The sequence below is a fragment of the Rhamphochromis sp. 'chilingali' genome (genome assembly GCF_963969265.1).
Source record: "Rhamphochromis sp. 'chilingali' genome assembly, chromosome: 7".
NCBI lineage: Eukaryota > Metazoa > Chordata > Actinopteri > Cichliformes > Cichlidae > Rhamphochromis > Rhamphochromis sp. 'chilingali'.
In genome coordinates this window covers 39,818,883-39,839,733 of record NC_137934.1, presented here as the reverse complement: position 1 = coordinate 39,839,733, position 20,851 = coordinate 39,818,883, and the positions used below count along the sequence as shown (strand labels likewise).

The 20,851-nt window shown below is 42.6% G+C and overlaps 1 pseudogene across 1 annotated transcript; it reads left to right on the top strand.

The window, feature by feature from the left end:
- The first annotated feature begins 10,156 nt into the window (after positions 1 to 10,156).
- On the top strand, positions 10,157 to 17,426 carry LOC308399780 (annotated as a pseudogene). Its single transcript has 4 exons — positions 10,157 to 10,372; positions 16,579 to 16,824; positions 16,925 to 17,008; positions 17,142 to 17,426. The product of its transcript is annotated as an uncharacterized misc_RNA (transcript).
- Positions 17,427 to 20,851: the final 3,425 nt, after the last annotated feature.

The window sequence follows — 20,851 nt, the reverse complement described above, 5'->3', positions numbered from 1 at the left end:
CTTCATGGTTCCCATTCGCCTGTGGGATCCCCAGGTACTTGTAACTGTCCTCTATGTCTGCAATGTTGCCTTCTGGTAGTTTAATCCCCTCAGTTCTGACTACCTTCCCTCTCTTTGTTACCATTCGACTACACTTCTCCAGTCCGAACGACATTCCAATGTCATTGCTGTATAGCCTGGTAGTGTGGATCAGTGAATCGATGTCTCGTTCACTCTTGGCATACAGCTTGATGTCATCCATGTACAGGAGGTGGCTGACAACTGCTCCGTTCCGTAGTCGGTATCCATAGCCAGTCTTGTTAATGATCTCACTGAGGGGGTTCAGGCCTATGCAGAACAGCAGTGGGGACAGAGCATCTCCTTGGTAGATCCGCACTTGATGGTGACTTGTGCTATGGGCTTGGAGTTGGCCTCTAGTGTTGTCCGCCACATCCCCATTGAGTTCCTGATGAAGGCTCTTAGGGTCCCATTGATCTTGTACAATTCAAAGCATTCCAGTATCCAGCTGTGGGGCATTGAGTCATAGGCCTTCTTGTAATCAATCCAGGCAGTGCACAGGTTGGTCAGTCTGGTCTTGCAGTCTCGGCTGACTGTTCTGTCTACCAGTAGCTGGTGTTTTGCGCCTCTGGTATTCTTGCCCATCCCTTTCTGTGCCCCGCTCATGTATTGACCCATGTGCCTGTTCATCTTAGCCGATATGATGCCTGACAGGAGCTTCCATGTAGTACTGAGGCAGGTTATTGGTCGGTAGTTGGAGGGGACCGGTCCCTTCTTGGGGTCCTTGGGGATCAGGACCGTCCGGCCTTCAGTTAGCCATTCCGGGTGTCTCTCGTTAACTAGCAGCTGGTTCATTTGTGCTGCCAGACGCTCGTGGAGTGCAGTCAGCTTCTTCAGCCAGTAGGCGTGAACCATGTCGGGCCCTGGTGCTGTCCAACTCTTCATACTGGAGACCCTTTCTTGGATATCTGCCACTGTGATGGTTACTGGACCCTGTTCAGGGAGGTCGCTGTGGTCTGCCCTCAGATCCACTAGCCACTGAGCATTGCCGTTATGGGTTGCGTCCTTCACCCGTATGCTCTTCCAGTATTGCTCCGTCTCCAGCTTTGGTGGTGCTGTTCTCTTATTGTTCCCTTGCCACTGAGAGTACACCTTTGCTGGTTCTGTGGAGAACAGCTGGTTTATTCTCCTGCCTTCTATCTCTCTGGTGTACCTCCTCAAACAGCTGGCCAAGGCTGTGAGTGTTTGCTTGGCAGTTTCCAAGGCCTCAGGTATGGACAGCTTGCTGTATTTCTTATGCACCTTCTTTGCCGCACCTTTCTGCAACTCCGATAGTTGGCTAACCTCCCTCCGTGCTACTTTGATCTTGCCCTCTAGCCTCCTTCTCCATGGAGGGTACTGCCCCTTGTGGCTGTTCAACTTGTAGCCAAGCATCTCACTGATCACTGCTGCCGTATTGTAGATCAGCTTGTTAGTGTCGGTAATCGTGGTTGTAGGTATTGTCTGTAGTGCTGCATTAACATCATCTAGCAGACCTTCTGAGGGTACTTCACTTAATCTTGGTAACCGGCTATGGGGGGTCCAGGTTTCAAGCTTGGCCATTGAAGGAAAAAAATGTCCATCCCGGTTTTCCCTCCAAGGCACGAGCGATAAGCAGAGTTCTGTCCTTTCCTTCTAAGATTCCTAATTATTTAAAGTAACACTCAGGTATGCCATTCAGCGTGTTAGTACGAGCTCGGGAGCAGCTTGGGAGAACAAGAAAACAGAGACTGCTTTAGGTTGCCTTCCCAATCGACTCAAAGGTTTATTTAGTACATAACAGCTTATATAGAGGAAAAAAAGGTTCGTGTGTCAGCAAGTTCTCAGTTCAAACCGGTACAGACCAAATAAGGAAACGTCTTCCTGCCTTGTGAGCAAAGAAGTATCCTGTGTGTAGTTTATCAGTTCAGCTACAATTTATGATCATCCCAGCAAAATACACTCCTAGACATAGAATACAGAGTTCTTTCATTAGTGAATTCTGAAACAAACCACCTGGCCTTTAACGAGCCTTTTTCTAAGAGATAAAGAAGGGAGGATGGGAGTAAGGAAGTGGTCTCGTCTCTGTGGTGTTTTCGACCTTGGGGTACCAGCCTGTGAGTCTTACACATCAATTCTTGGGTCAGAGAGAAAGAGAAAAACAACTATTAAATGGGCCTTATTGAGTAACTCTTTTCTGTATAATATCACAATAAAACAATATCCTGTAAATGCTACCGTGGTATCAAAATATCACAACAGTCATGATCCTATTTTTCAGGTCAGTTCCTCTTGCACTCAACGATCCTTCTCCTATCGCACTTGGGGCTATGTACCTAATCTCGGGTGGGGGTGATGATATCTCCCCCCTGACCTGGTGTCCTGACTCCTCCTTGCCGTAGCATTTATGTTGTACCTCGTCAATCTCTAGCTGTGAGAGCAGTCCCTTCTTCCGAATGTTGGAACACTGAGCTACTAGTTGTTTCGCCGTCATTGTGGATGTTGGGTATCGAAGAATCCATAGGTCCCTCATCCTATTCATGTAACCCCTTCCGCCAGGGTTACTTGCATAGTAGCATTCCAACAACGCCCTGTTTTCATCTCTTGCCCACCGATGCCTTCTTGTTCCAGTAGCCCACTTGTCGTCAGGGTGCCCTGGTTCCTCAACACCTGACGCGGACCTTGTTGGGAGGGACAGCCTGATATGTCATGTTTTTTCTTCTTCAGTTCTTATTTAATCACATGCTTTTTGATTTATTTGAATCAGATAATAAATGAGGTTACTGTGGGTGTTGGAGAGGAGAAGGCCCCACTGAAAAAGTAAGATCTTTGCTCTGTGTCACATTTTTACTATGATGAAAATTATTTTTATGTGTACATTTATAAATACACACATAAACATGCATGCACAGTTGTTAGAGTGAATTGTTAAATGTTGTCATTTTTATGCTTACCATCTCTACATTGTTTTAACACTGTGATGAAAGGAATGTCCCCCTCCCCAGCCTCTCGAGGTTCTGGGGGGGGGGCTGTAGTCTTTTATTGCAGATACATCCTATCTGGAAGATCTGTTTCTTGTGATGTTGCTTCCTGCGTTTACGACCCTTTGGTCAGCAGGAGGTCACACACACACACACACACACACATTCTTAATTACCTACTTACTTGGGGCGACCGTGGCGCTGGGGGTTGGGAAGCGCATCTGTAACTGGAAGGTCGCCGGTTTGATTCCTGGGCTCTCTGTCCTGGTCGTTGTGTCCTTGGGCAAGACACTTTACCCTACCGCCTGCTGGTGTTGGCCAGATGGCGCAATATGGCAGCCTCGCTTCTGTCAGTCTGCCCCAGGGCAGCTGTGGCTACAACTGTAGCTGCCTCCACCAGTGTGTGAATGTGAGAGTGAATGAATAGTGGCATTGTAAAGCGCTTTGGGTGCCTTGAAAAGCGCTGTATAAATCCAATCCATTATTATTATACAGAAGTTCACACATATACATACAATGCCTTGTCTTAGAACCATGTGGGCGTTGCTTTGCTGTGATGTGTTTTGTGTGAACTGTTTCTCAATAAAAGGCAGCAGGAGGAGGCCATCGTCAGGGTCATTGTTAGACACAGACGAGGCCTCTCTTGCAAGTAAACGATCGATCGCTGTTGTCTTGTTTTTCTTTCACGGGAATAAATCCTGGATACAGCGGGGTCTGAGTTTAGACCCAACAACAGTTTTCTCATTTGAAAGTAAATATTTGTCTGAATATTTGAGCTGAATCAGTTTTTACTGTTATCAAATCCGCTTCTTTTAAATTCTTTCACCGACTCAGTGTGGTCAAAGCTCACAAAATCATCTTTATTCTACATTCCCAGAAAAGGAGAGCTGCAGACGCTAGCAAGCATCCACAGGTCTGAAGCATCACAAGCCAAAACGAGCATAACATAATCAGTCATACGTCACACATAGTTTCAATCAAAACAACTCTGCAGTGCACTCTGCCTAGTTTCACTTTTCTGTCTGCACCGCTTCCTGTTCTCTGCACAAAGTGTGCAGAGTTTCCTGTCAGTACTCTGTGACCTTTTACACACTTTATAACTCAAAGTGGCGTTTTCCTACACTGGCCCCTATAAAACAATATAAATAGAAAATAAGCACTAAGAATATATATTTATTTCGTAACAGTCCCCCCCCCCCCCCCTTTTCATCTTTCCTAAGAAAGACGGCATAATTCCTGATTTATCCCATTAAGTTTATTTGCATGTGAGAATAATAGCTAAAGTATAACAAAAGAAATCCTGCTAAACAAAATGAAACCTTTCAGTTGCCCAACCATATATGTCATCCATCCCCTCAATGGGTTGTGTATTTTCAATGTTCCCTTATTATTGTGGCGTAATTACTTGTATCCACAACAAATAAATCTAACAAATAAGTCAAGCTCTAACACAGCACCTCGCGTCTACGCCGGGCTGTGAGCTGTCCTACCTTACTTCCTACACCCCCTTTTTACCCAGAATCACAGTTTAAACCCACTTCTGACTTTCCTCACTGCTCAAATCCAAACAGATATAATTAGCTTTTCCTAGTAAAAGGTCCTAGATTACTTTGGTCAATCTGTGGAAACAGTCTCTATAGAGTTAACCCGTTTCCTCTTTAAAAATTACTCCTGGTTTCTAAGCACACAACTTACAGTGCTCTTCATTGTCCCTTTGCCCCCTTTAACGGGTAGACCATATCCGGCCTTACCACTGTGTTTGGGCAATTGACACAACATACAAATCATACAAACCATTACTAAAGCTACTCTTCCCATTACTCTTCATTACTTTGTGTTCACACTATAACCTCTGTCTAACAAGCTTTTGACCTTCTTTACAATTGAAACAGCTAATTTTCTGGAACGGGCGATTCTCTGCGCTCTATGCTTCTTTTGGGGGCCCCTTTCTTGGCCAGATCCGTTCGGTCTGGTGCTTCCTGGATTCTCGACAACCCCTTCGTGGTTTTGCTGTGGTTCTGGAATTTGCTCCTTCTTCTGTAAAGGACAGAAAATGAAAACACCTCTCTGCGACACCTCAATCTAATATGTTCATCTATTGTTCTTTTAGTTATTCAAAGTTAGTTCAGACTATCATGTTCAGAGCTCTATTATTTATATATGATTAGTCTCAATATTATTTATGTGTGTAAGCGACACTGTTGACAGCCTTTAACACACTTAAAGAGCCGTTCTCACCGTCTTCACTCCAGGCGTTTCCTGTTGCTCATTCTCTTCACCCTTATCTCTGGAACATCATGAGCATGTCCTGTACCAAGACTGTTGCTATGCAGGTACAAAATGCACTTTCAAGCAAAACGTGTCTTACCTCTGACCTAGAAATGAATCTACGTGTTATCTGTGTCTGTAAGCGTGTTTGCATCGACCTTTGCTGCACTCTAAGTCGTTTTCCTTGTGACCTTTTATACACTTTATAACTCAAAGTGGCGTTTTCCTACACTGGCCCCTATAAAACAATATAAATAGAAAATAAGCACTAAGAATATATATTTATTTCGTAACACTGTGTGAGTTGTAGATTTCTTCCCTTTGTGGAGTCCACAGCTTCATGTAGTCGGTTCAGATGACTTTCTTTTTTTTTTTGCCTGTCCCATTTGATTCTTTAGCCGTCAGAATTGTTGTCTGAAGACCAACAAGGAGACCCAATGGATTTACTTTGCCAAATGAATCATCACGGCCTTGCCGTATTGACAGACATCCAGAGGCCCCAGAGTGCGAGAGCCCAAGGAGGACCACCGGAGGGGCATCCATGCCACCCTCCTGGGAAGAGCTGAGGAGAGCCCCAGATGAGGGGTCACCCAGTAGCCACGGAGCAGAAGCCAGAAGGGGCTGCAGTGATGTGCCCGCCGGCTCTGCCGGCAGCCAGCTGTACCAGAGTGAACCGAGCCACAGGCCCAGAGGCCGGAGGCCCAAGGGCCCCCCGCACCCCGGAAGAGGCCTGACCGAGCAACAGGCACCAGGCCCCGCAAAGTAGTCACCGGGAGTGAGCTGGTACATACCTGAGCGCCCAGCCCCGGACACCAAGAACAACCAACGCACCGACCCCTGAGGGCATCAGTTACCGACAGGGAGTGTGGTGAGGGGAGATAGGCCTTGGAAGGCCTGGGAGTCCCCAGAGAGGTGGAGTCTAAGACCCGACCTGACATATAGACACAGACAAACAGGCACACACAGACACAAACATGCATTCCCACCCTCATGCACACATATACAAATACTCAGCACTCACCCAACGTAGGGATAGACCTACATGGACACTGTACACACAATCACACTCCCCAAACACACTCTATACCCCAGGTCCAGGTACCCTCACCCCTGGAGGGGGAAACGGCACCTAGACCCAGGAGATGTTACCCTTTCCCCCGGGGTGGAGGCAAGCAGACCGCCCCAGGCTCCGCAGCAGTAGGGAGGCCCCGCATCCCAGATCCCAATCGGATGGCCAACACCTCCTTCCAGACCCCCCGCCCCGATGGCCAGCAGAGAACAGGGATCTGTGAAGACCCCAAACCTCCCTCCTCTCGCTCATGTGTAGTGTTGCTGCGTGTTGTTCTAAGGTGCATTTAAAACACGGGAGAGCATGGTGCTGCTGCTAGAGAGCAGCATGTGTTAGCGCGGCCCCTCTCGAGAACCCTCAATGTCTACATGGATTTAAAATTGAGAGGTGGGCCAGAGGTTCAGATGACTTTCTTAAGGCACTGAGTGCAGTTTGAGTGCATTACAGCAGACTGATCTTCTCTGTTATCGTTGTGTTTCCAGTGCGAGTCCACGAAAGGATCTCATGGATCAACATGTGGTCCTCGGGACTCCAGCCACCTCTGCTGCACCAGTCTCACCTCCAGCTGAGACTCAGAGGAACAAAGCAAAGAAAGCTTCCTGGTGGCACAGATGGCTTTTTTGTAAGGTGAGTTTAACACTGCAGAAATAAATAAATAACAGTTTTATTATTACTATTATCATTATTATTGTTATAAATATATTTGTTTATCTTTATTATTAGTAGAAGTAATGTTGTTGTTTATGTTGATATGGTTATATTTTTATTATTATTATTATTACTGGTATTTTTGACCTTATTATTATTATAAGTTTGTTGTTATTGTCATTATTATTAGTAGTAGTACTAGTTATATTATATTATTATTTAAAATGTTATTGTTATTACTATTATTGTTGTTATTAAATTTTTTACATAGGTCACTCCATCGTATGGAAAGGTCAAAGTCTTGATGCTTTTCTGATTGTTTTAGAGGTTCAGGTGAATAAACATTACAAACATGTTTTTGTTCTTTTAATCTTCCCGGTGACAGAGTTAGGATTTAGTTTAAGGAACGTCTGATTGCAGATTCCTGTTAGAAAGTAAGTGTATTGCATTTCTGCAGTGGTTACAGTGGTGACACTTATTAGACTCTGTAGGCTGTGCACCAGTTTTTCAGGGTCCTTTTAGGTGCAATTGTTGCAACCACTGTAAATGTGACACCATCACAGAAAAAGTTGATTAAATCAGTTGAAGAAAGTGAACTCTAATATGATGGCTGCACACCAGCTGGACCATTATAATCACATCACATCACATGAGTAACTTTTTCAGCTCCACATTTTTGCCATTTCTAAAAAAAACTATGCAAACTCATTACCTCCAAAAAATTGAGTAACGTTTACTGAAGACGACTGTTAGGACAACTTATTCATTGCAAGTATGCAGTACTAAGAATAACTTGATGTTTCTGACTGTGCATTACGAATTATTGACCGACTGACACTGACACTACTAAATTCAAAAACAATTTGTGGTAACCTGATTATGATTTAAAAAGAATGATTAAACTAAACTGCTGCCATCTGCTGGCAACTATGACACGTTTACAATCTCACGACCACTTTGTGCTTTGATCCTTTGATCTTAAAAAACCCTTAAATAGGGGTGAGACGCAATGACTTTTAGTCCGTTATTTGCAGCATTTATGTTCGCAGCATTCAAACGTTTGCCAGAGAAATCTTTTAAAACATTTGGATCCTTTTCAGAGTGACAGTTTACAGATTCAAACATGTCTCAGAGAAAACCCACAAAAAGAGAAAAAGTAAAGCCCAGCTCTCCTCTTTGTGACCAGGGCCCTATTTCAGGAAGCCGGTTTAGAAAACTCAGAGTGAAAAACGATACTCAGGGTTGAGTAACCCCGAACTGTCCAACTCGGAATATTCGGTTTCAGAAAGGCTGATAACAATTAGTTCAGTCAACGCGGAGTTGCTTTAACCCCAAATTAAGCGCGCGCACGAGGATACATAAAGCCCTGATTAGTGGAGCACAGATTAAGCGAGTCACCATGGAGACGGAGGGAAAGAAGGCGCGGTCAATGTATTTTACAGCGCTTGAGGCCGAAATTCTGATGGCAGCATATGCCGATAACATGCAAATCTTGCGGAAAAAAAGTAACACAGCCTCAGCTGCAAAAGAAAGGGAGCATGCATGGCAAAACAAAGCCGACAGAGTCAATGCGTGAGTGTTAATTTAAACATTGATCTAGGGATTTCCACCCATTTATCACGTTATTTTATTATATTTTATTTTATTTTATTTTTTATTTCATACATTTTATTTTGTGATGTGACGTGAGCGCAGGTGCAACCCAACAGGCCCCAAACGTTCCTGGCAGCAAGTAGAAATGAAATATAAAAATATAGTCCAAACAGGTGGTGTAATTGTATTATGAGCCATAGTGCTTGGTCTGTTTGTCCCATGTAAATCAATTGCAGTTAGAGGCTACATTAACTTCCCCTCTGTAAGCACTTATTGAAATTATCTGAGCACATTACAAGTACATATTTGCTTACTCTGTATGCTCAAATGTGACCCGTTATAGCCAACAGAAAAAAAGCGGAGGCCCGAAAAACAGGTGGGGGTCCTCCACCACCACCACTCACAGAGGCTGAGCACTTGGCTTCCACATTTGTGATAATGTTGGCAGCATCACATATGATCTTCACAGTGCAGAGAACACAAATTAGCATCCATTACTATAATGAAATAATCTGTTAGTTTGAAATGCTACAGGGAACTATGTACCTGTACATTAATGCTGTGGAAAGACTTCCTGTTCACATAGTCTCCTTCATTTACTGAAGGAGCAATGATTGGAATGTGAGTGCCATCTTCAAATCAAATCAAATCAAATCACTTTTTATTGTCACATCACATGTGCAGGCACACTGGCACAGCACATGCGAGTGAAATTCTTGTGTGCGAGCCCCAATCACGCCTGGGAACCGTGAGAATAAATGTAAAATTTAAGTAGTAGTTCAAATATCACCACATCATGAATTAAGTTTTGGTCATCCTGATACCTGCAATTTTGTGGCATCCCTCTTTGATAAATCTTGTGGGTCTATGACCGGGGAACACCACAGACGAGTGCAGGAGACGTTTCAGTGCAACTGTAACATTCCTGACTGCCCGACAGACGGTAGCCTTGGAAACGTGCTCAGCGTCACCAATATTATACAGAAAGCTCCCGTTTGCAAAAAACCGAAGTGCAATACAAATAATATGTACAGAACTGAGAGGATGTCCGCGATGTGTCACATGAGCAATATTAGGTCTGAGGATGTTATTCAAATAACTTATTGATTGTGCTGAAAAACGGTAACGTTCACACAGGAAATCATCAGGAAATGATAAAATGTCCAAACGCGCTCTAATCACTCTCTCCCGGCGGAGAGCTCTGCGGAGAATTTGGGCTTCAACATCTACTGGCTCTTCAAGGAAGGAGCACGCCATGTCTGACACTTCCTGCAGTCAGGTTTCCGACAAAGAGGCGGAGACAGTCAGGGTTAGTTGAAGTAAACCTGCTAGGGGGCAGGTTAGCTTCACGGAGTGTGTCGTCATAGTAACTCACTCAGAATGAATCTAAACTCGCTTTGTGAAACCGAAAACCCAGAGTTTTCGTTAACTCAGGGTATACTTACTCAGAGTTTGCACTAAACCGGCTTCCTGAAATAGGGCCCAGGAAGACAAAATTCAACTTCCTGATCAAAACAAATCATTCAGCCAGCTTCTAGAAAAGGAAGGTATTCTGAAGGTGAAAGAAATGGAACTCCTAGACATGCAGGGAAGAAACTTTGAGCTCCAAGCAAAGCTTGATAAAGCACTCGAAAAACCAGTGCTGAAGGACAAAAAGAATCAGGAGCTGCAAGTAAAGCTTGATGAAGCTCTGCAACAAAATGAAGAAATCCTTGAAGAGAAAGAACACCTGAAAATAAACCAGAGAGACACGCAGTGCCAACTCCAAGACATGGAGGAGAAATACAGAGCGCTGCAGGTAAAGCTCGATGAAAGACCGCACACAAAGGAAGAGTTTCTTCAAGAAAAAAGGCTACAGGAGATAAAAAAGAACGAAATGGATTTCAAGCTTCAGGACATGGAGAAACACAACAAAGGCTTGCAAATCAAGCTTAATGAAGCTCTGCAAAAAAATAAAGAACTCCTCCAAGAAAAACATCAACAGGACATAAAGCAGCGCAACAAGGCATGGAGGAAAAATGCAAAGCGCTTCAGGTAAAGCTTGATAAAACACTGAACAAAAGTAAGGAGTTGCTTCAAGAACAAAAGCAACAAGAAATTAAACAGAAACAAATGGACTCCAAGCTTGAAGACGTGGAGGAAAAATACACAGCGCTGAAAATAAAGCTTGATAAAGCACTGCAAAGAAATAAAGACTTCCTTCAAGAGAAAGAACAGCAAGACATGAAACAGAAAGATCTGGATTGCAAGCTTCAGAACATCGAGAAACACAACGAAGGCTTGCAGGTAAAGCTTGATGAAGCTCTGCAACAAAATAAAGAAATCCTTGAAGAGAAGGAAAAACTGGACATTAACCAGAGAGACATGCAGTGCCAACTCCAAGGTGTGCAGGAAAAATACGGAGCGCTGCAGGTAAAGCTTGATGAAACACTGCACAAATATCAAGAGCTGCTTCAAGACCAAGAACAACAGGAAATAAAGCAGAAAGAAGACAAACAAATTCTCCAGGACTTTGAGAGGAAAAACCAAAACCTGCAAGAACTTTATAACAAATTGAACTACAAAACAACTCAACTGGAAGGGGAAAAGGAAAAACTGCAAAACCAATGCTCAGAGATGCAGAGTGAGCTCAATGACATGCTGAGAAAAAACACAGAACTTGAGGAACTTTCAGTCAACTTGAAGTGCAAAAACACTAAGATGCAGGTGCTAAAGCAACAACTAGAGAAAACAAACGAAGACCTGCAGTGTACACTTCAGGAAATCGAGAGCAGAAGTCAGCAGTTAGAAGACACGCATGACAAATTACAACAGAGTTATACAGAGCTGCACGAGGCAAAGCTAATGCAGGAGGCAACATCTAAAGAAATGAAAGAAAGGCTCGAAGACAAACAAGCCAAATTAGAAGAAGTGGAGAAAACATGCAAGAAACTTGAGAAGGAGAACTCAGAAACAATCGATCAGTTGAGAACCCTCATCCTAGAGAAAAAAGTGCTCGTGGAAAAGCTCATGGGAAAGAGGAAAAAACGCTTACACTTCTTCTGGAGGAAGGACACTCCTGCTTTTTCTACTTTTTCCACTTTTTCTACTGCTAATGTCACCTCGTCTTCCTCCACCTCTGTTCCATCTTAATTTTCACCTCTCCTCTCCCTTTCTCTCCTGACACCTCTCCCTCCCCTGTCTCCCTTTAACTCCTAATACCTGCCCCATCTCCCTCCCCCCCTCTCTCTCTTTTCACCCTCACCCCCCAACCAGTCCTGACAGTTGACTGCCCCCTCTAGAGCCTGGTTCTGTCATAGGTTTCTTCCTTTAAAGGGAGTTTTTCCTATCCACTGCCGCACCTAGTGCTTGCACATGAGGAGTTTCCTCCCATGTAAACAGATGTGTGCCATGATAAAACCTTTCTCCACACACTAGAAATAAGAAACTAATTTCAACCCTCTGTTACATCTTATTCACTTATTTTATAATCCAGTCATTTTTCCAAATCTAGTATCAACTAATTTGCCTATCAGCTCATAATGCGCTAAGTTGACAGGTCAACAGAAATGCACGTTCAAAATATTATCACAAAAGAGAATTTCCTTCATACAGTAAATGACTTGTGTTGCATCAATCAAACAGAAAACATGTCACAATGTATTGTATTACCAACTAAATCTATTGTCTGATTATTGCTTGGTCATACCAGACTCTCTGTGTCTTTATTTTATCCTTCTCTGTTTTCACAAACGTTTCACCTGTTGTCCTGCAAGCTGGAGATTCAGCATTTGATAACAAAACTCTGTTAAGTTTTTCCCTGCTTTAGAAGAAAGAAAGAAAGTGTACTTTATTGGTCCCCGTGGGGAAAATCCCTCTCTGCATTTAACCCATTCACTCAGTGAAGCAGTGGGCAGCCACTGGGCGCCCGGGGAGCAGTGTGTAGGGACGGTACCTTGCTCAGGGGTACCGAACCCCTGACCTTCCGATCATGGGGCCACCACTCTACCTACTGAGCTATCCCTGCCCTAACACCAATGAGAGATATAGGTGCATGTATAGTGTGTGCTATAGTGTAAGCTGTTCTTCAGTGCATGTATGTGTGTTAGTACGCTTGCATGCAGGGCCTGTGGGCCTCTCTCACCCAAAAGGGCATTTTCTTAACAGCTGCCTTTCTCTTGCATATGTTAAGAAAGGCAAATGTGCTTGTAGCAGTTGTGAGATTATTGTGCTGTTATATATTACATTATACCTGTAATCAAAATGAGTGAATCATGATACTGCTGTAGGCCACATCATACTTCTTGTGTAATCAGTATGTAGTTTTAGTTTGCATCATTCTTCTGAGTTAAAAGAGTGTGAAAATCATGAGATTTATTGGATAGGTTTGTATTATCCTATACTGCTGACTTACTGTGAGTGAGTTACACTGTTTCATGACATTTCATACTGCCGAGTTATGAAGAGAATATTGTGTTCAGAGAGTCAGGGCCTTTTTTATTTATTTATTTTTCCTGATAGTAGAGACAACAGAGCACATTGCACGGGAGCTTCACTCCCACCTTTGTTAGAAGCAGAAAAAACAGCGAGCCAAGGTCATAACTCAGGCTCTTCTCTAATGGTCAGAGTGTGACCCCATAAAGACTTCCCTAAACCTGCTGGCCTGGAAGTCCAGCAGTTCATCTAAACAAAAGGCACTTAGCCTAAAACTGACATAGCTACGTTTATCCTACCATAAAACAATAAAACAAGGTACGACCTCTCCCATGCTCCCAGGGTGTTGGTGTGAATGCCAGAGCACTCTGGAATGCACACAAAGCCTTTGCAGACTGCTAAAGATCACACATCCTATCACTACACACTCGATTATATACCTCTAAGCATATATGGTTAAATATTTCCCAATACAAATAATAAAATCTAAACCCATCAGAGTCCTCATACCAAGCAGAAACTGCTCGAAGTGGGATTCAAACCTACACCTCTAGGGGAGACTGCGACCTGAACACAGCACCTTAGACCACTCAGCCATCCTGAAACAGATCTAACAGAACTGATTTTCTGATAAATCCAGAATCCAGTTTAAACTCCTTCCCTTCACATAAAAAGTCTTGAATGAACCTTTGGTCCAACTGTTCCTCACACCTGACTGGTAACAAGATGGCGCTGGTGTGTGTGGTTGCTCATCTGTCACGCCCAAGTTTGTTTCTGTTTCTATTATTTCTGACCTGTGTCATTCACCAAACAAAGTCTCTGCTCAGGTGTAATCGCCAGACATGATGATCACCTTTTATTGAAAAGGTCGGCAGCGCCAGGCCTCTTATCACAGCTCCCGACCCCTATGTCTCTGTCCCTTGCACTGCTGATTTTACTCAGTCTGAGCTTGTGATTCTCTCCATTTCAGAGGATGCGGGGTGTCATATTAACCCCGCAGGTTCCCCCAGGATCCTTTCCCTCCACAATTTTTAAAAGAAGGTTTTCCTAGTATAGGGCAGTCTGTCCTTGACATTATTAACAGCAGTCTGTCCTGTGGTGCGGTTCCTGCAATTTTCAAACATGCAGTAGTGCAGCCACTGCTTAAGAAACCTGGCCTTGATCACACAGTTTTAGCTAATTATAGACCGATTTCCAAGCTGCATTTTCTTTCCAAGTGTTAGAGAAAATTGTTTTGTGTCAACTGAAATATTTTATAGATGTAATGGCATCCTTGAGGTTTTTCAATCAGGATTTAAAACCCTTTATAGCACAGAATCTGCATTCTTAAAGGTTTTTATTCTGGTAACCACGTTGTTCTGGTCTTGCTTGACCTGACTGCTGCCTTTGACACAGTAGAAGACAAAATTCTAATATCTCGATTACGGTAAATGATCTAGTGGGTATTGGTGGCACTGCACTTAATTGGTTTAGTCTTATTTGGTAAATAGAACTTTCTCTGTCAGCTTCTCGGTTCCAAATCATCGTCTGCTTCTCTGTCATGTGGCGTCCCACAGGGGTCAATTTTACGGCCACTGCTCTTTTTACTCTATATATTGCCTTAGGGTTTCATCCTTAAAAGGCATGGGATCTCTTTTCATTGTTCCACTGATGACTGTTAAAGCAGAAGGATGGCATCTCCATAAAACCTCGCTTGGCATCTCTAGATGACATTAAAGCTTGGTTGGCTTTAAACTTCTTAAATTCTAATGATAAGAAAACAGAGGTGTTGGTGTTTTGAACTAGTGGTCCTTGCTGATTTGGGACTCCTGGATGTTCTTACTGACCTTGGTTTTCAGTTGGACAGTGATTTTAAACTGGACAGCCAAGTTAGAGCCTGTGGTGAAGTCCAGTTTTTATCATTTAAGGAGACTGACAAGAGTGAAATCTTTTCTTTCTCTGCAGCACTTTGAAGGGTTTTACTTTTATTTCCTCAGTTAGTTATTATTACTCTCTTGCTCTCTAAACTAAACTGAAATGCATAAACACACAATAGAACATAAGTGAAACTAAACTAAATTAAAAACAAATGAAGAAAATGAAAATGCAAAACTAGAGTAACTCTGCAGGATTCCCACCCAGAAGCTGACTAGTGTGAGTGGGCATCAAGGGGCAATGGAGGAGGCTGACTGTAGATGAGCCTGGAGTTTAGAGTGTCGTGGAGAGTTAGCAAAACAAAAACACCGTCGCACTTTTAACCCCTGACTTTGACAGACGTCGTCTCTTTTGATGCGACACCCTCTGGTGATTAATATAAAAAAAACAAGATTACCTTTCATGTGTTTCTGTTTAAGCTCAAATTGGTTTGATGTGTGGAGGTTTTCTCAGTGTTCATCAGTCACTCATCTGTGTGGCGTGTCTGTGGCGCTGTGGCTTAGTTGGTTAAAGTGCCTGTCTAGTAAGTGTTAAACTAGAAAACAGGAGATCCTGGGTTCAACTCCCAGCAGTGCCTAAAAGATATAAGCTTTGTCTGTTCTCAGTCATCCACAGCCTGTTAGTCTACGGAGATCGGAAAGATGAGTGCCTGGATTCCTTTAAGTGCAATGTTAAAATAAGATCTTTAAAAAGCACAAAATGATTTAATATGAAGGCAATATGAGCAGCGAGGGACTGGCTGTTAGTTCAGCGAGAGAGTTATTTGTAAAGAAAACTATTTTCATTACCAGTCAAAACTAATGTGCACACTTATGTCTGCATTTTTGTTTTGTTAAATATGAACAAAAGAACAGAAAGTATAGACCCACGTTCGGCGCGAGCACATCACGATAAGCACTGGGTAACAGACGTCTCCGAAAACGTCACAGCACTTTTGCAAATATGCGATGTCTTGATAAACCAAATAGATATTTGAAGTTCATACGGCTACTTTCTGAAAATATGTTAAAAGTTTATTTTGTGACGCAGAAAGATCAATTAGAGTAATATGAAAACTTAGTAGCGGCTGCCATTGTTGGAAACTGTTGCACTGAAATGTGAGATTTTAAAAAGGAGCTGTTTCCTGTGACTTGGTTTTTGGGGATGATCCTCAGTTTGAGTTTCTTATGTTCAAATCCCAGATGAGCCCATTTGTTGTTTAAGACTTTGCCGCCTCCCTGTTGATTTCTGTAATTTGTTACTATCAGGATGTCCTAAAAACTCCACGGAAAGCGTTTAGCTTCAGAGCAAAACTGGCAGGAAACAGAAAGACAGCATTTTTCTCCTATATTGACTTTTCTCCACTGGATTCCTGTTAAATCTAGAATTTAATATAAAATACTATTTTTACTTTTAGCTTCTACTTTTTTACATCACACTGTGCACAATCTCTGTGGAATTAATCCTAGAATAAAAACTAGAATCAAACACAGAAACCGATGACTTTCTGAGCTTTCAAAACAATCTTTCATACACTCTTCTTCATTTTTTTACTCTGATGTGTGACTTTGGGAAAATGACACAATTAACTGTTTGGCTTGTTGGTCTAGTTTCAATGGGAGAAATGTCCCTGTCTCCCTTGAAGGGAGTCTTCCCTTGGAAGAACTCGCCTCACGGGTGGAGAGTGCTCTTTAAAAGGAGCTGAGCAACAAAACCAGTGATACTTCTGAGGCTGTTTCCAGCTCTGTGTCAGAGCAGAAACAGGTTTTTGCTGTCCCATCACTGCCACTCTGCACGATCCCAGCACTGCTCCAGAGAAACCTAAAGGTGGTGTTCACAGAGAGACAGTTAAATATTCTTGTCCACCCGTTTCATTTGAAGCATTACCATGAGCCAAGAGAGATTAAATATTTGGAAGAGATGACAGGACTGACCTACAAACGGGTGAGTGTTTTTCAGCTTACTGAACATAAGAAATTGAATTTGTGTTCAATCTTGTCTCCAGTGAACTGATTAGATGTTTTCTATTTTCTTCCATCTTTGGGTAAAAACCTGGTTTCAAAACAGAAGGAGAAAGTTTAGGAGGAGGTCACATCCTCAGCATCTCAATCAGGGTGTCCCATTTCATGTAAGTATCTCCTATTATTAAACTTTGATTCAGACATCTGGGTAATTCATTCATTAATTTCATTTGAAATGTGTTGAATTTGAAACAAGAACTTTGTATTGTACTTTTACTGACTGTGCTGTCTGTGATTCAGTTTCAGGGAGAGGGACAGCCCCCACTCAAGCAGCAGTACACCCAGCACCTGGAGATCAATTTAATCAGAAGTGGTGCAAATTATCAGGCTGTGGGCAATTTTGCGGTTGGACCTCAATGGATCTTCCCCACCTCACCCCAGTTGTTTGGCTGGTCGATGCTACCAGGCAACGGCAATTATGAATTCAACCCTGTTGCCGATATGAACAACAACAACTCAGGTTTTCACAACACAACTTTTGAAGGAGCAAGTGGAGAGCCTTGCCAGCAGCTACTGATCCTTTAATTACAAATATTGTAATGTATATCAGATTTTTTGTATTAAGTTTGAATCTTCTTGTCTTCATGTAGCTCAACACAACAGAGTCTCAGATTTGATCTCTTCCAGTAAATAAAAGGAACGGGGTGAATTTTCGGCCCTTTATTTTTAACTGTTGGATTTAAAATAAATAGATGAACTAAAAAAATTAAAATAAATAAAATTCTTCGAGCTGACACTTCCTGTACTGTGGCATAAAGAGGAAGTGTGATGGCTCACCTGGTAGTGGTGTGCCACACTGCAAAACCTGAAATATAAATGAGTTTGTCTGAACAGCACTTTGTGCAGGGGTCTGGGTTTGTCTGAGAGGTTTCCCTCCTCCTCACTAAGTTTGTTTTGCTGCTCTTTCCGGAAAAAAACTTCTCTTTGTCATCTCTTGTTCTTTATAAACTGGTGGTGTTGCCACAGTAGAGTGTCTCTCAGTTTGTGGGCTCATCTAAAGGTAAGCACCGAGCTAACGTTACTGTGAGTTCAGTTCATGTTGAGTTTAGCTCCTGAATGAGGTCTTCTGCTGCTCTGCTCGGTGTCTGTTCACAGTTTATTGTGAACACGTTGAGAGAAGAGTGAGAGAGTGTTTGGAGAAAAACACCAACTAATCATTAGCTCAGCACGCTGGGAGAAGTTGAGCGTTTGCTGGCTGAAAGTTGGTGCAGAAAAGTATTTTCAGCAGCCCTGCAGCTGCTTTTCTGCAGCCTCATTTCTATTTGAAGTGATAACAGGAAATGGATCAGAAGGATCTGCTGCAGTATCAGGGTCACAATAAACTTTATTGTCCAGCTGCTGTGGATGAACACAAGCGTGGAATTCAATTGTTAATTAATGAATTGATTATATTCAAATCTCTGATTTGCAATGAGGATAAGGACATAACAGAATGTGGGGAGTGTAGACCAATGTGAAATTGAAAACTGAAAACTATTGTGCTGATGAAAAGAAGCATTACAGTTGGTTAGTTTGGGGTGTGAAACTGGAGCTTTGTGGTTTCAGTTGGTATCTAAACAAATGAAAGAAAAAATCAAAGTTATACAATCTAAAAAAAAGGAGAATTAATCTAATGTCTTCCTAGAGTTGTTATAGCACCACACAGACTCATCTGGGATTCGGACCAGGGACCGCTCACACATGAAGCAAGAAACATTCCCTAGGAACAACAAGTAGGCCTGCAGAGCGAGAGCGAAGTGCTCTGATAGGGGGATATGGTACTACAAGGTCATTAAGATAAGATGGGGCCTGATTATTTAAGACCTTGTATGTGAGGAGCAGGATTTTGAATCCTGGATTTAACAGGAAGCCAATACAGGAGAAATCTGCTCTCTCTTTCTAGTCCCTGTCAGGACTCTTGCTGCAGCATTTTGGATTAGCTGAAGGCTTTTCAGGGAGTTTTTAGGACTTCCTGATAATAATGAATTACAGTCGTCCAGCCTGGAAGTAATAAATGCATGAACTAGTTTTTCAGCGTCACTCTGAGACAGGATATTTCTAACTTTAGAGATGTTGCACAAATGGAAGAAAGCAGTCTTACATATTTGTTTAATATGTGCATGGAAGTCAAAAATGACTCCAAGGTTCCTCACAGTGTTACTGGAGGCCAAGGTAATGCCATCCAGACTAAGAATCTGGTTAGATACCATGTTTCTAAGATTTTCAGGGCCGAGTATAAATAACCTCAGTTTGATCTGAATTAAGAAGCAGAAAGTTAGAGGTCATCAGGTCTTTATGTCTTGAAGACATTCCTGTAGTTTAACTAATTGGTGTGTGCTTGATGTTTGTTGTGTATTTGCTGCTATGACAACTAATCTTTCCTCTGGGAATAATAAAGTCTCTGTGATGCGCTCTTATATATATATTTATATGGCTATTTATTTCATGTCAAAAAAATGGACTTCAACATACCTGCCTGGCAATGTATTTTCATTCAACTGTGCACTGTTGGATCATAAACAGAATAACGGTAAGTGCCTCAATAAATATCTCGACGTGGGACTGACATCAGTAAATCGAGTCTAACCTGCAGATGTTCGGTGTAACAGAGACAGACACAGAGCAGGTTTGAAGCTGAAGACTTTATTCAGAAAAAACAGGGCAGAACATTTTTTATATTTTGTTTTAAGTAGAATTTAAATGCTGTTTGGGAAAAAATCATTTAAAAGTGTGAAGGAAGTTTGTCTCCAGGGATGATGGTTTGTTTTTAACTCCTCTAACCTTTACTGCTACTGCTCCTCCTGCAGCCTCCACCTCTGTTTTTACTGCTGCTCCTCCCCCTGCTTCCTCATGTACTTCCTCCTCTGCTCCTTCTCTTGCTACTATGTTTGCTTCTCTTCCTGCTGCTCCTGCCTCCACCTTTGTGTTTTTTACTGTTTCTGCTGCTGCTCTCACTCTGACTCCTGTACATGTTCTGCTTGCTGCTGCTGCCTCCACCCATGTTTTTTCTGTTGGGCCTGCTCCCACTGCTGCTCCTGTTTCCCCATCTTCTTTCTACTCTGCTGCTCTCACTCTGTCTCCTTTTCCGTCTATGGTTTCCTGCCTGTTATTATTATTAATACAAAACTCAGAATAGCTGCCATCTGTATAGCAGCTGTGACACTAACTCAGAATTACTCGTTTTATCACAGCGAGGCTGAGGCTGCCCATTGACCACGCGAGCTCGAGAAGTGACTCTGTCAACTCCCTCTGTCTATGGTTGTGTGTGTGCTGACATCAACTTCAGACTGAGTTTCAGAATTTGATTTGTCATAAACTTTTGTAAACACAAAGGCACTGTCTGCCCATTTGTGAATGTACATGTCAGTCTGTTTAAGGATGTTATTGCTATCATATATGTCTGTACACGTGCTACACGGGGAGAGATAAGAGTAGAGGAGCAGGAAGTTTCCAGCGCTGTTTTGGCTCAATTGTTCTAGTTTTTGAAGAACTTGATATTCTGCGTGTTTAGGTTTTAAAACCCTGGCTATAACCAGGTTGTTGCCTACATAAACTTTACTGTTCTCAGAGTTTCTTTCCTCAATGACTGTCCTCACTTTTTCTTCATAGCTTCTTTCTCTGAGGATTTCATGAAGTGTGTTGGTGTCGCGCTGCAGCGGGATGTTTGCAGCTAGACAAAACTGTCCATCTATCCTGTACCTGACAACAAAGAGAGAAGAACACAGAAGTTTTAATGTGACACAGAAATTCTGTATTTGCCAAATGAGAAACAAACATCTCAGATCATTTCAGACACGCTACAGGTACTCTGATACCTCTGTGTCTGTCACATATATGTGTCCACAACTTCAGTGATTAGGTCTGCTGTCGAGGTCCCCTCATGACAGACAGCCAGCAGATACTAGTTGTGTTTGTCTAGGTTAGTTAGGGTTAGCTATCCAAAAGTTTGATTAAACTTAAACTGAACCAAA